This window comes from Cuculus canorus, chromosome 1 (genome assembly GCF_017976375.1).
Source record: "Cuculus canorus isolate bCucCan1 chromosome 1, bCucCan1.pri, whole genome shotgun sequence".
Taxonomy (NCBI): Eukaryota; Metazoa; Chordata; class Aves; order Cuculiformes; family Cuculidae; genus Cuculus; species Cuculus canorus.
Genome location: NC_071401.1, coordinates 97,135,468 through 97,151,426, shown reverse-complemented (window position 1 = coordinate 97,151,426; position 15,959 = coordinate 97,135,468).

The window sequence follows — 15,959 nt, the reverse complement described above, 5'->3', positions numbered from 1 at the left end:
CTCCACGAGGGTGATCAGAGCAGGCATGGACTCACAGGCTGACCAGACAGGTCAGCTTGCTCATCCTATGTCCCCAGCTCCAACTGTCAGTCTCCAAAATCTGTCATATGCAAAGATTTGTGTGATTTGTCCTTGAAGCCTCCCAGAGGGGAAGACTCACTCTTTCTCCAGATGATCTGCTTCAGTACCTCATGGTAGGAAATAGGAAGTGGGACTTGTTCCCAAACTAGGGGAAGGGAAGACCAAGGAGTGAGGATGGAGGAGCACAGCTTCTCCAAGCAGTGTGGTGAGCAGCCAGAAACAGGCGGTAAGATTGTATTGTCTACCTACAAGTGGCGGAAGCGCATTAATCAGGTTAAGTGGCCACCACGTAACTCTTCCAGCCCTTTGTTGCTCACGGGACAGGGCGCTGCTGGTTGCCATCCGCAGCCAGCGTGGGCTCCACGTGGTGGGCCGGAGCCACTGGAGTGAGGCTGACACCACTCTGGTGGCTTTCAATAGCAACAATGGCAGGCACTCAAAAGCAAGGAAGACGATCTTGATGTATTTAGCACTGTAACCCCCCTTGAAAATAATGAGAGCTGACTCCTTTGTGGGTCTGGGGCTGAATGGGTGTAGTAAATCTTGTTGTCTTTAACTTCTGTGTCTGGGGAGGTTGGTGCTCCTCATTCATTCATTAGACCCTAAGCCATCTTGAGGAGGGGAGGTCATAATACCTTATAATATGCCCATGTTCAATCACTTTATGCAGACTGTTTTTTAGTATGCTCATAATCTCCTCCCTGTATGTTTGTAATGTCTAGCCTTATTAAGGGCTCATGCCCTTATCTTAGTATTCCTGCAAACCAGATGCATGTAATGATATTCGCTCCTATTATTTTCCCAGCTGTACGTTCTTTTGCTGGTTAATCTTCGTTTCCATGTAGTTTAACAAGGGCTATGTAGATGTGCATAGACTTCTTGCTAACTCTTGGAAAAGAAAAAAAGATGGTGTTTTGTATTTCCAGACTTTTGTAAAATGACCACAACTAGCTGACATATGTGGTAGCTAGATGCTACCACTGTGAGAGATCCAGGTCAGCTTTCAGGACAACCCTACCTCCAGCCAGGACAGACTATAGGGGCACAGCAGTGGAGAGGAACAGGTTCCAGTTTACACATCACTTGTATCTGGACAGCAAAAGCATTTAGATAAGCAAAACTTAACTCAAAACCTTAGCGATGACATAGTAAATAATAGTGGGTGAAATGGCCTCCTCGCTCATGACAAGCAGAATTCTCTCATTTTTGAGGTTTTCAGCTTGAGGTTACATGAGCTGCTCAGTGAGGAGGTCCTTAGGAGAGACTCAAGTCCTCCGCTCTCTTGGTGCTGCCCAGAATTATTTTCAGAAGGACTCGGACTTGTTCTTGTGTTGAAGCCTGCCCTTATCTTCTTCAGGGATGTCAGTAGCCGAAGCCTAACAAATCTGGTTAACTATATGCAAGCTATTGTTTTCACAGAGGCTGCGATTTGACCGATGGGGTGTATTTTCACATTAATGAAAAGGCTAACCAGCTGCTAGGTTTAAGATATACTGCCTCCAAAAAAAAAAGGGAATCTGACAGCTTTTTAGAGAAAAGGTTTGCAGGTTTTGTTTTTAGATAGGAGCAAAACACCATGCTTTTTTCTGTCCTCATTTTCAGGAACTGTTCTGATGGAAAAGAAATTGCAAAGGAAAAATAACCCCCAAGGTTATCTTTTAAATTTGCAGCTGAAAATGAGACTGAAATAGAAAATACCTTGGAGACCATTACTAATTGGAAGCGCTTCCTTTCTCTTCCCCCCTTCAGTTAGAACAGGAAAAGAATGCCAGTTTCTTCCCTGTCCCATTGGATGTAATGTGTTTGGGAAAATTTTTCGTCTATATGTTATGATACTATCATGACCCTATTTCAGTTACTGGGCTTCACAGAACACTGCCACTGCATTCCTTCTTCCAAATCAGGTCCAAATATAGGTGGAGTTTTTCTATTCCTTCTCCTTAAGTACAGGAATTGGAAGAGTAATAATCAGCTTGATAATTTTATTTTATGCAAAAAAAAGAAAAAACTGAAAGCACATTTGAACAAGAGCCCATATACTTCATGGCATCTAACTGGAGAGCAGGACAAGGCTCAAGGCCATCTGCCCTAGCTGCTCTTGACATCTGCTATCTTAACTGTCCAGCCTGAGGATCAGAACAAGTTACTATCAATTATTGAAGGCAGCACTTTCAGTACTGGCTTTTTTAGCAGGGGTCAGTGTAATGTCCATTCAGTTGCAGACACACTGAAAACTAAATGCATGACCCCAGTCAAAGTTCATTGTAGAAACACAGATCTGGGCCATGACCCTAGAAATAGCTCAGCCTGTTTTGCAGGAATAAGGAAGCATAGAATTACCTATTAGAATAAAGTTACCATCTTCATATAGATCAGCAACTGCTTCCATAAATAAATGGAAAGATTTTTGAGGATGAGTGACAGCAGCACCTAATTGTATAGATTTTTTTTTAATGATCCTTTCACCTGCAGTAAACATCAGGTCAGAGGCTGGGGGCAATGTCATCTCATCTAGCATGCCCACTGTGAGACTGCAACATCCTATGTCCTCAGGAAAGCTGAAAGGAAGGGGGACTGGGGAAAGCAATGCTGAGAATATAACTGTCTTTAAGGTGTGACAGAGAGCTTTTATATTTTTTGTTAAAGCATTTCTCAGTTCAAGTAAGTAGCGATGAGTGGAGTGGCACAGCCCATACCTGAACATGGAGGTGTTGGAGAAGCACACGAGGTGGGCGGTGAGGGAATGAGGATCCCCACATGCTCTCTGCCTGTCAGGTGCAATTCACTGCTGCCAACAGAACAAGTCAGTGAAGCAAACATAGAAACTAGCTGATTTAAGCTGACATTTCCCGATGCTCACTGTGGTTATGGTGTTAAAACAAACCTAGGGACCTGGAAATCTGGAAATATTGATTTGAGATTGCAGTGCTTCAGGACAGATTTTGCCATCCTGCCCAGAGACATAAGAGAGGATGGTGGCATAAAAGCATCCCCTTGCCCTGGCTGTTGTCTTAAAACAGTGCAGAAAGGGTCTCAGGTCACAAAGCTGTCGCCCCCCAGCATCACCTGTCTTAACTCTTCTCTGCCCGGAATATGCCATGCAACAAATCAGTTGTTTGGGCAGCCAATATAGTCACACTTCAAAGAAATACGGTCTATCTGTAAAAGCTGCACAGGAAGGTGAGGATCTAAAACCACAAGTAAGTATGGTATTCATCAGCTTTACATTCCTACATTTTATCATACACTGATATTGGTGGTTGTTTTTTTTCTCAAGTACAGCATGAACTTTACTGGTTTTCAGATATATGTGACATTTTTAAACAAAATCTGTTCGAGGTTCTTCCCTATTTAAATGTTTGCAAATAGTTTCATCCAATGCAACTCTACTTTTCAGAATGTAAAATACTTGATGAAAACTCTTCACCAGCTTTAATGGTGAGGCACTTTGTTTCTCCTGCCACCAGCACTATGATTTACCCCTTCTATTAAAGTTCAGATCTGATATACCTGCAAGAGAATTGAGTCCCTGTCTCTTTCTTTCCTTTATAGGTACAAAAGAAGATATGCTACATCACCTTTTCTTTTAAATCCTGCAGGATTTGATTTTTAAAAGCAACAAGAATTCTTGTTTTGCTGACCATGAGCCAGATGAATGTAATTCTAAGGATGTGACCTGCCTCCTGCTTTGCAAATGGCTGCAGAGGCACTTACTTTCTTTGCTAGACTAGAGTCTGGAGGTGTACAGGGTCCTGCCCAGCACATTGATGCTAATGTCAAGAAGGAAAACGCAGACCCTGGAGGAAAACAGGAGTCCATGTGATAAAGTGTGTTTCAAGCTCAGATTTGCAAGCTGCTAAAGCAGCTTTGCTCCAGCTCCTGTGCCTGTTCCTGGCCAGGAACGGTTTGTCTCTATTATGAGGGAGGCTGTGAGGAAGTCCTCATCCCTCTCCCATTTGTAGCTGATGACTCCATCTTAAGCCAAGCTGTAGATACATGGCAGTTTGTAAGTGTAGCTGCCTTTTATTCTGATAAATTAGGCCTGGAAATGTTTTCTTCCCTTAAGCAGAAGTTCATATATTCCTCTCATTCCTCTTATATGCTCCCTTTCCACAATTTTGATTTATGCTCTTCCACACGAGCGTGGGACTGTGTTTTCATGCACTGGTGCATCCTGATGAGGTGTTGTCCTTGGATGGTGCTTGAGTTTCCAAACTACTCCTACAGCAATGTAAGCAGCCATGCTTTTGGGGACCAAATGCTTTGGTGTCCTTTTAATTCAAGTGCAAACTCAAGAGGATGGCAGTGAGCTCCTAAACATGCTTTTTCCCCTATTTTCATGAAAATATTTTATGTGCATGCTTTCAATAGTAGCAGGGTTAAATGGTATTTTTTTGTCCAGTTATGCACTATACAAGAATAAATTTGCAATATTCTGTACCTTCTCCCTTTATTTCCAAGAGCAAAAAGACACGTCTGCAGCCTTGCTGTATGCTTACCTGAGCCAATTTGCCACCATTATTCATAACTCACACTGCCACAAAGTTTAGACTCCTTGCTTTCTGTTTCTTTTAATGAGGAATATATGCCTTGGCAAACGTTCTACAAAAATGTTGGCTACTTTAAAAAGACACTTTTCATTGTCTTATCAACTGCGAGGTTGAGAAATGTATCTCTTGTGTTTACAAATTTAAAATCAGACCCATTAGCAATATTTAGAAGGAAGAGGATGGGACTGGTCACTAAAGGAAAAACTCAACTATTCATACAGCTGAACTTGTAACAGTAAGAGATAAATACAGAGGTGATGCAGAGATCTCCATCTGAACTACTTTGGCTTCTGCCCTCACTCTGAGTCCTATGGGCATCTTGGTCACAAAAGTGTCCTGTTGCTTTTCCAGAAGCTTGGCCTTTAACTCCCTTAAAGAGGCTCAACAAACCTCAACAGAACTGGCAAAACCTGTGTTGGACGACTGAGTACTGATATAACCCGACTTTTCATTTTCAGAGATAATTTTTTTTCCACAACCAGGAAAATTACTCTTATGTGCATATAAAAGTTTAAAGGGAAATTTTTATCCTATTAGTACTAATAAAAAAGAGAAGCATGTTTATTAATCACAGCCTCGAAACCCTTCATGAAAAATCCAGTCAGGGCAGTGCATTTGTCTTCGCAGCCCTGCGCTTGCAGTCTACGGCAGATCCTCTCCCAAAGCCATGAAAGAGTCAGTTGAGCCACGCTGAAAATTCGGCAGTACTGATAAAACAGGAAGAGGACTTTCTTTTTCTGTGTACATTTGAGGAAGCTGAATGTACCTGTCAGGGCTATTCCATACCACAGGACATCACACTCAGCTTATAAACTGAGACAATTGGCCAAGGCCCAGTGGCTGCTGCTCAAGGAGGCTCTGGGCATTAGTCATTGGATGGTAAGCAATTGTATTGTGTATCAATTGTTTTGTATATTATTATTTTTATCTCTCCTGTTTGCTGTCCTATTAAACTGTCTCTGTCTCCACCCATGAGTTTCAGAATTTTTTTTCATTCTTCTCTCCACCTTGCTGAGGTGGGGACAGATGAGTGAGCAGCTGCATGGTGCTCAGTTGCTGGCTGGGCTTAAACCATGGCAGAACTTTTGGAAGTTCAGTGTGATCTAGTTTCTTCCCATGATGTGATGGAGCCTGAACTCAAACCCAAGGGAGTCCCCCGAGGACAGCCCCACACTATCAGCACCCTCACCTCTGCTCATCATCTCTGCTGTGGTACCACAAGGGCTGTAGGTGGTTTCACACGGAGGAAGATGCCAGGCCATTTCAGGCTTTGAGATTCAAAACTTACCCCCTGTATTGTTTAATTATATTTTATTATTGCTTACGGATATGATTTAGTACTGGACAGGTACGGTTGGACTTGATGATTTCAAAGGTCTTTTCCAACTTAGTGATTCTATGAATCTATGATAACTGAAGGTCAACTAATAACCAACCCAAAGCACAGCCTGCAGGGCAAGTAAGCCTCTGTGTTTTATTCAGACTTTGTTTTCTGCATTGATTTTGCAGGGAACCCAATGCAGATTCTAATCTAGATGAGGCAAAAAGTGCAGATCACATCAGCAACATCCACACTCAGGAGAAAAGTGAGCAACTCTCTTTGCCAAAGACAGATGGAAAATAGCTGCTCTGGACACTGCTGTTGTTTGAAGGACTCTGACCAAACTCCAGAAAACAAACTTTGGCAGAAGCAACCAAAATTACCTCCTCCCCATAAGACAAGATATATAATTACTGTCAGCTGTCCTCCTAGTCCACTTAAGGGCAGTTTCATTGAAGCTGAGTGCTAGCCAGTTCCCTCTTGTGCATGTTCCCCATTTCTCACTAAAATGACGAGAAACCCTGCAAGGAATGCCTTGGCTCAGCCACGGGTTACCAACTCACAGGAAATCAATGAATGCTTTACAGGGGGACCATGCCATATAATCACTAGGATACCTTAGTCTTAAAATCTGTGGCCATCCACGAAAAAAAACAAACTAGTTATGCGCTGATCCATTTAGGTTGAAGAGATTTGGGTGGCTGTCATTCAATCAGATGCACCAAAATAAATTGTCACCCCATGTGAAATTTCACAAAACTCCTCTCACCAAATTCTGCTCTGTTTTTTGAAGTGTGGCTGTTTTGTCCTTCTATGTTGAAGCATGGTTAACTTCTAGTCATCAAACTGCTTTGTGGAGAGTGGAGTTGAGATGGCTCACAGTGAATGGACAAGCTCTTCTGCACTGGCAGAGGAGACCTCTCTTGCCCCATGTGGTCTGCTTCTCCCTGCCTCGCATCCCCATACATTTGTGGGTGGCCATGAGGATGGTGTTGGGCAGCTGTAGGACGAAACCCCCAAGTATTTTCTTTGTGGCTGGCTCTCAACGGCTGCCCAGGTTCTTGGCTGAATCCTGTGTGAGGTTGTGTCGCCCAGCACCAAACAGCTGGCAGCCAAAACCACTGTCCTTGGGGTCTGTCTTCTCACTGTGTTTGCTCGTACTGAGATTTCTTTTTCTTCTGAATGCTTGCGAGTAGTGGTTGGACCTGTGCAATCATCTGGTAAGACCCACCCAGCCCTAACCTTTCCTGTAGGGAAGAAAAACCCCACCATCTAAAAATATGGCCCTTCGTCTGGGTGTGCAGTATGCATATGAGATTGATTTACTGTAGTGCCGGACTTGAAGCCACCCCATCTGGATCTGTTATCTGCTTGGTAACCTGAGTTTTCTTGTGACAGAAGGTCTGCTTCTTCTCTGCTGGAGAAAAACACAACCAAAAACAACAACAAAAAAAAACCCCAACCAAATCAAAACAAGTGTTTTTATTAAACTTGCATGCACTTAAGCCATTGCTTTGAACCTTTACAATTCAGCACAGTGTTCACTGGCGATGAATGTCTTCATCTGGCTTTAAAAGGTGGGAACAATGTCATGCACTTAAATCCCTTAACTGGAAATTTCTTGCCTTTCATTTGTTTAGCCACAGTAGAGAAAAGACTAGTCACAAAACTTTCCCCTGTGCTTAAGAAGATTTCTCCTTTGAAGCAGCAACAACAATAATACTGTAATAGAAGTAAAGCCTGCTCTTCTTACACCAAGCATATTTTCTTCTGAAGAAACGTGCTGCAATTGCAATGACAAAGTCGGGCTTGCTAAGCAGGGCCGTTTCCCCCTGCTACTTTGTGTTGAACTTTTACAAGCAAGCCATAAATACATAGATACCAAAGAGTTAATTTGCGTTTTTAAACCTCCTTCCCAATATCCTCTCTCATTCCTGCATAAAATCCCCATGTCCAGACATCAAATCAGTAAACCCTGTTGCCTGTCAGAGAATACAATGTCAGGCCATTAGTATGTTAATAAGTCCGGAGGGTGACAGGTGGCCTAGTAGACAGCTCAATTAAGCTGCTCATTAAACACACGCTAACGAACAGCCAAGGCAGGGCCTGAACAGCACCATTCTGTAATGACATGATGTCAGAGCGAACAAATGAGGAAAAATAACAAAAACATTACAGCAGTGACAGACGCCACTAATAGGGACCCCTTGCACTACATCAGCCCTCAAATCAATGAGCAACAGGGATCAAAAAACTCGACCCAACATTCTCAGGGGACTGAATACAGCAAGATTTTTTTGGTCAGGTTTTTTCCTCTCTTTTTTTTTTGCCCCCCTCCCTCCCCTTAACTAAAATTATCCTGGAATATCACAAATTAATAATAGAAGGGGGAAGGAAAAAAAAGGGCAGAACTTGTTTCACGTAAGAGAGAATCATAAAATGTGAAAACTGTGAAAGGTGAGGTCTGAATGAAAATCATTGTTTAATGGGATCATCATTTAAATTTGATTGGCACTTTTTCCTTTATCTTGCCTTTTCTCCCCCTTTTTCTGAAGCCTGCAGGTTTGAATGATTTGCCATACCTGCTCTGCCTACTCATTCGCCATAGGTCACCCTACCATTTACAGAGTGCGGAAACAACTTTTAAAGTGCAGATTTGTACCTATTATTTTTAAAAAGGGGACTTCTAGCAGCTGGTAGAAAAAAATCCTATCATTTTCAAGTAAGGAGCTTTCTGGATAATAAATTCAAGCATCCGACTGGTGCTGAAATGACATTTGAGTCCCGCATTGCTAAACTAATAGGCTGGTTGACCATTATAAGGTCATGACCTTAGCTCTCATCCTAGCTGCAGAGCTGTGTTAAGTTAACAACTGATACCTCGTTGTGTTTCCTTAAAGGTCTAACTCAAGATTCGTGCTAATAACTAGGATAATCAAGTCGTGCTGTGGAGTGAATTTGCAGCAGCAACTTTCTGGGGGGAAAAAAAAAAGATCATTTGGAAGCTATTAATAGACAGGTGTGGAAGCAGCTGCAGCTGCCAGCAGGCTTGCAGATACAAGTCTGCCATAATATTTAGGAAGCCTGCTAACCAACTTCTACAGTTTAACTTTAAGAGTAGGCCAAATTCAGCCACATGCGAGCCAACGGGCAACAGCACTATTTCCTACTGCTTACACCTTGTGGCGTGTCTTGTACCTGCCCACACAAAGTGGGTGCAAAGGGCTGTCATATCAAATGATTGATTTTTTACAGCTCATTTGGCCTGCCACAAATAAGGTACTGAACACTGGAAAATGAGTACTAAAGGATGCAAGCCTGGTGGGTGTTTCTGGGCTGAATCCAATTGTGTCAGATACAATGATGCAAGGCAGACATCAGGTGTCAGTAAAAAAACAACACGGCTTGCCCCAAGGTGGTCCGAAAAAATGAACACAACTGAAGACTAGCTCGATCGTGCTATTGGCACTGCTCGCACAAGGTTGACACATCTCTTCACGTTGGTCTGGCTTCTGAGGTTAGATCACTTTAAATACTCTAATTCTAATGTGACTATGTTAAATTAGTATGAAAACTCAAGTACAGATCAGTTCTCACAGGCCAGTGGCTGGATTAAGTGTGCACAGCGTCTGCTCTGTGGCAGAGTGGACTCAGAGAAGCAGGTAACGGGCATTGTGAGGGGAACAGCCCTCTTCTTCTACACTTAACAAAACATAAAGCTCCGACAAAGTCAAGGAAGATGCACCAGTGGAGAACATAGCACATCTACAATTGTTACCTTCTTCCAGGAAAAATTCACCCATCTCCCAGTGTCCTTCATGCTTATTTTGCTTACACAAAGAACTGGCTAAACCAGTGCAAGTTATTTTACTTCACCACTGAAGTGACGAGGTACATTTTGTTTGCCATCCACTCATGTCACTGATTCTGTTGTGCTTGTTTGGGTCCCCCTACATCTTTTCTGCAGCTTTGCCTAGGTTCAGAACTGGACAAAAAGCAGTTTTGCCCTGGAGAAGGCATCTGAAGTTTGTGTGGCCATTTCAGCTTCAGATGTCTTCCTGGTGTAACACAGCAAGGAGCAACACTTAGCAATCTGGGAATGCAAAATAAACGTGGAAAAATAATGTGTACTGAGTACCAGTCAAAGCATGAGCATTCCTCGTGTCTATAGGGCTTTGAGAAGAAGTAAAGCATAATATATTAAACCACATGAACTTGATCAAAAGTAACAGAGCATCATATCTACAGACTGTGAGATATGATGAAAACAAACCAATTAGTACTTCCAGCAGTGATGTTCAACATCAGCAGCTGAATTACAACTGCTACTTTAGAAGCAAATGCAGCTCTGAAGAAGAAACTGCTTTAAAATGATGAGGAGCAGCACTGAGCTGAATGTGCCTCCAAAATTTCCAGTGCTAGCCTTCCTCTTCCTCCCAGTGACCTACCAGCATCAGGAGGGAGTAGGGGCTTTCCCAGACAGGGGGACAAACACCACCAAGCATCACCACATCTGAATGAGATTTAGCATGTTTACCTCACAGAAAACAGCAGAAACATCTGTAAGGACTTCCTTACGTATTTTGGAAGATCTGGTCTCTGTGTACATTGCTTCTGGATTTCTATGGACTCCATCATTGGTCCTACAAATGGACTCCATCAAATGGTCCTACAGTGGTCCATTTAAGATGGAGAACAACCAGATGGCAATTGAAAGAAGGAAATGCCCTGTGCATTTGTACCACGCATCTTACCATATGCTGTGGGGTAGACAATACGTTAAGTGATTATTTTTAGAGACATTTGTAGCAGAACTCACAACAGCCAAGGGTACAATGGAGTCCAAAAGGTGCTCCTAAATCCAACCATACACCAAGGGAAGGTTAGACAATAGAAACCCACCCCAACAGTAGTGCAAAGGGCCAAGAAGTTTAAAAGAACAGAGACGTATCTGGGTACGTGCCCATGTGTGCCCCTGGCAGACTCACCTTCCCAAATGGCTCCATAGCCCCATTCAACCCAAAAATTAAGAAGTGCCACATGCAGATTTTGCAAACTGTTCATGTGAGGCAGAGTAGTGTCAACATGATGTGGAAATAAAGCTAAAGCTGAGAAACCAATAAAAAAAAAAGCTAGAAGCTAATGTGAGAAGGGCACCTTGAGAAAGAAAATTACACTAAGTGCTCACTGGCATTGCAAGCAAGTCTTCTCCATGGTGACTTCAGCCTCATTGAAAGAAAATTTCTCCTGTGTCTGGCAGGCATTCACAAGAGTTGCCTCCTGGGATGAAAGTTTACCTTGCCTTAATTGCTCTCAAAAATTTCTTTTCACAAGCCCTGTCCAGGGTTTGAAGGTGACGGCCAGCATTTCTTCCCTGTCCTGACCTAAGCAGCCACTGGCAGGTACTTTCCATGGCCCCTCAGGGAGTCTTCTCATCTGACAGATGTGGCATAACACAAGGAGAAACACTCAGCCACCCCTGTTTCCATTGAGGTGTGAGCTTCACACATTCTTAGAGGCCTTTTCCCTACGCAACATTGATTACAGCAATTTAGAGAGCAGCTTTCAGCTTCTAGCTTCTTGTCACTGTTTGGTATGTAGCCATACATCTTATTTACTAGACAATATTCCAGCCTTGTCTGCTCTGTGGTGAATTATCTCTGTCCTTGTGGGCTTTTCTATGGGCACAGCAGTGTCAGAGTGCCCCACAGGTATTTATCTCTACCACTCCTGTGTAAAGTGCAGCAGATGAAGGGAGAGAGAAGATACTGCTGGAGTGAGGTGAGGCAGAGGATCACAGCTAAAAGTAGTAACAAACTTGGGGTGCTTTGTTGTTTTATAGTATTCTGACATTACTTTCCTTTAATTAATCCAAAGCATCCCCCACTACCTATGCCGACTGCAGCTGAGATGCTCTGCATCTCTGAGCATCATTGCATTTCTTGTTTAGGCAAATTCTTCACTCTGTCCATCCTCAGGGCAGGACTTGTCCCTCCCTGCTACCCTTTCCCTAAACCCAGACTCTTCCAAACCTCTGGTTTTGTGTCCTCGTTTTGACCCCACTGTTGTCTCCTACCTGTATCTGTGTTCTCTGGCCCAGCCCCGATCATTTCTGGTCTCACCATGCAGGGGTCACTGTCCCAGATCCCAGACCTCTCAGCTCTGATGCCTAAACTCAGTTTGGGCAAACTCTCTCCTTTTTGGCTATTTCCAAGTCTCCATCCTAGTTTCCTTGTTTGGTTACACTCATTCCACACCTGTGACTAGGCTAATTTGCATCTTTTTGTCATTAAGTCAGGCAGACTGCTTCCCATGGATCACTGGTAGCGGAGGAGACTGAGTTGTCCTGCAGCTTGAATCCAAAGAAAATTTTAACTGCAGAGATTTTTCTTTGCAAATGTATCAAAAGTCCTAGCTGGCTCTGGAGTATACCCAAAGCCAACAGAATTTTCAGGGAACGAAACTGCTAAAATTCACAAAGGCTTTATTGAGCATGTGCAAAAATCTCGTTATTGTAATTCTGTCGTAATTTGTCCAGATTTGGCAGCGTTCTTGAAAAGGCAGTAAAATACAAATCCCCAATAAACTGCCATTTTGCCAGATTCAGATAATTCAGATTTTCATGTGAAAAGCCCTATGCGTCTATGTTTAGGAAATGTCAAAAAATAATCTTTGCACAGAAGAATTCGGTTTCATTGTTCTTCACTGTGAGTTATATTTCTGTAAATGCCTTAACCGCTTGGTTTGCTGTTTTCCAAGAATTCAGCCTGAGCAGTCACTTATGCAAAAAAGTAACACTTGTGAAGAGCAGAACAAAAATAGAGCCTATAATGTCAGAAAGAAAAGGCAGCTGGTGAAATGGGTGTGAGTTGAAGGGGCTGGATAAAGAACACAGGTGAATAAATCTCTTGAGGTCAAGGTGGTACTATGGAGGGTTTAGTTTTTGTTAGGCTCCAAAGGCACCATTTCTTCTAAAAAGGATAATCCTTGCACCTATGTGTGTGTCTGTGCAGGGGGGCAAAATTCAAAGCAATTGAATACTATATCGTTTCACAAGTCTTGCTTTTGGGGAAAAGGTGTATTTGTCTTGTCAGTGTAAGAGTCCAGATTTGTTAGCCCTAAGTGACTGGAACTGAAGCCCTTCTGGAGAACTCTGGGGAGGGGACTTCTGTCCATGAAGGGCTATCCCTTCAGGGTGCAAGGTGAGATCTGGATGCAAACCCTCAGCCATGACTCTCCATGGACTTTACCTCCTTCTGAAACTCATTCTCTATATTATCTCCCAAAGGATGTATCGGCAGCAATGTAGAATACACCAGCATCCAAGTGGCAGAGGCTCCAGCATGTATCCCACCAGCTGACTTAGGAGTGGTGTTTGCAGATCTTATGCTGTACCCGTGCGCTAGCACAGGAGAGCTGGCATGGCACTCTGGCGTGGCTCCTGCTGCAGATGGGTGCTAAGAAACAAGTGGTTGGTCTGAAAAGCCTTCTGTGGGAAAACACACAGCTTTAGTGGTCAATCTGATTTGTGTCCTGTGCCACAGTTTGTCTGTGGTCCTTGCTCTGCTACTGATGATGCCTTCAGATTATAGTTTACTGCCATGGAAGGTGGGTGGCCTCTTCCCACTGCTCCTGCTGGTGACTCCAAGCTGGGAGAAACGCCAAATGCTTCACTGCATTGTGCACCTCCTGGCTTTGGTACTTCCAGCTCATGAAGGCCAGAAGAGAAGAGCCAAGGCTTTTGTGAGTGGAGAAGACAGGTTCTCTTCTTTCACAGACAAGTTTGACAAAACACATGCAGGTTCTAAAAAAAAAAGGGAAAGGAAAGGGAAAGGAGGTAACCCAGAGGAAGGGCACATGAGAGCCAACAGCTGCACTCCTGAGGTCCTGCTTTCTTCACTCTGTTTTATGGCACTTCTTAATACCTTCTGCACAAAGCATCTTCTCTGGTACACAAGTCCAGTCTGTACGGATCATGCTCACTCTCCTTCTGAGATTTAATACTGCAAAACAGACCAGCAATAAGAGTATATTAATTATGACCAAAATATTCCTTTTAGATGTGTGGGTGCTTGGCCCATACCCAAGGGCTCAGCCCATTCCTCCAGACTCAGAGTATCCCAACACTAGTGCTGGGTTCCTCCTTTCCCTGCTGGAGATGCTCAGAGAAACTGTGGCTCCCCCATGCTCTTCCCCAATGTGTGCTCTGCCCATCTTCTCCCAGCCAGCTAGGAGCATTATTCTCAAAATATCTGCTTTCCTGGTTTTGTTTCTTGCTTTAGATAAATGCTGCTAGGTCATATATACAAAAAAAAAAAAAGGCATTAAGCACAGCAATAGGGCTTTCAGTTGCCTAGACTGTTTCTGTGAGCTGATCTTTTCTTGTCCCAGTGAGTGTTAGTCTGTCAGATGGAGGCATTAATGCAGAGGTGAAACAACTCCATTTGGGGTTATTCTGTGTCGGCTGAAAGAATGACACATGTCAGATTTTCCAGATCTGCTGGGAATTGTCTGCCTGCTGAAATAAAATAAGGAAATTAAGTCTTTAAATCTTACTGCTCCATAATGGCTAAAATATTCCTTGTGATTAAAGCTTGGAAAATCAATATAATCTTTGTGACTAGATGAACAATGTTCATCTAGTCAGTGCCAGGTGAGGTTTCTGGACACCAAGGACACAGCATCATTTCTCCTGTGTGGGATAGTCCCGGGAAAAGCAGCCATTGTGGCTCTGGAACTTGCCTGCCACCCCCAGAGCAGTGCCCTGCCAGCAGCCCATGATCTTGCCACTGCCAGGGGGCTCTCCATCTGCAGCATGGTTGATCCTAGGGTGCTCTCCTTCTGCCCAGTGGTGACCTTGAATCCTCTCACCTCCAATCCAATAGCTGGGTACTCAGCCAATCCAACCCAACCCAGCCATCCAACTGGTCACAAAGTGGCTGGTTTCCCTGATGTGATACTCCAAGTGTTTCCCCTGTTTAGTTAAACCAGCAGCTGTCACAACTGGGACCCAGGGCACATGAACATGTTCACTCAGCCTTTATTTCTCACACCAACAGGATCCTAATTGAGGCAGGACAGAGCTTACCCACTTCTTGAATCCACTAAACTGGTCAACATCCCTGCTTACAGTGTTGTTAAAGGGAAGCTTCCGCAATGGGTTTGCACTTCCCAGGCTAAACCAAGCTGCCAACACCTTCTCTGAAATATTTCACCTGAACCGTAAATGAAGCTCTGTCTCAGCTACCTGTGGGTTTGCCCCTTACTAGCTACATCCTTGAAACTGGGCCATGTACTGAACACCTCTGTTCGGGACAGTCTAGCCTTGAGCTTTTGGGACGAGCTTTATAGTTTTGGAAGAGAATGGTCTGGAAATTCTTCACAGCCTTCATGAGATCTCCTTACTTGATAACTTGGTCTCTATAAACTAAGGAGAACCAACAATATGTTGACTTGTAGACCAGTCTTTTTTCCCAGAAAAGGCAAATGAGAGTCTCCCCCAGGTTTTCCTCCTACATAGGAAGCTCCTTAACTATCCCAACCAGATGTCAAATTCAAGATTTTCTTCCCAACATTCAGGAATTTAGGCTTTGGGAGTTTTAGACCAACTCAGCTTTGGCAGTATGTCTGTGAACACAGGCTTGTGCAGCTTTAAGGATTAGGCAATGCAGCAAGTTTTCAAGGTACCAGCAGAAGTGTGAGGGAAGAGGCTGAGTCTCCACAAATTCTTATGCCTCGGGCCTGAGTAGTTATCATAAAGTGCAGAAACAATACATTTCACTCATCATCCTCTCAGTGAATCTACCTTGTCCATGTCAAGGAACATGGACACTCATCCTCTCTTTTAAAATCAAGAGGTAAGACAGCCCCCTTGATGTCCATCACATTGAAGTAGTGGAGGACACAACTTTTGGCAGATCAGAGTAGGCTTTGAAAAGCTTCACGTCAGGAACAAGTTTTCTCGGGGAAATAAGGCACCATAATGTTTCTTCTGGTACATGCTGCAT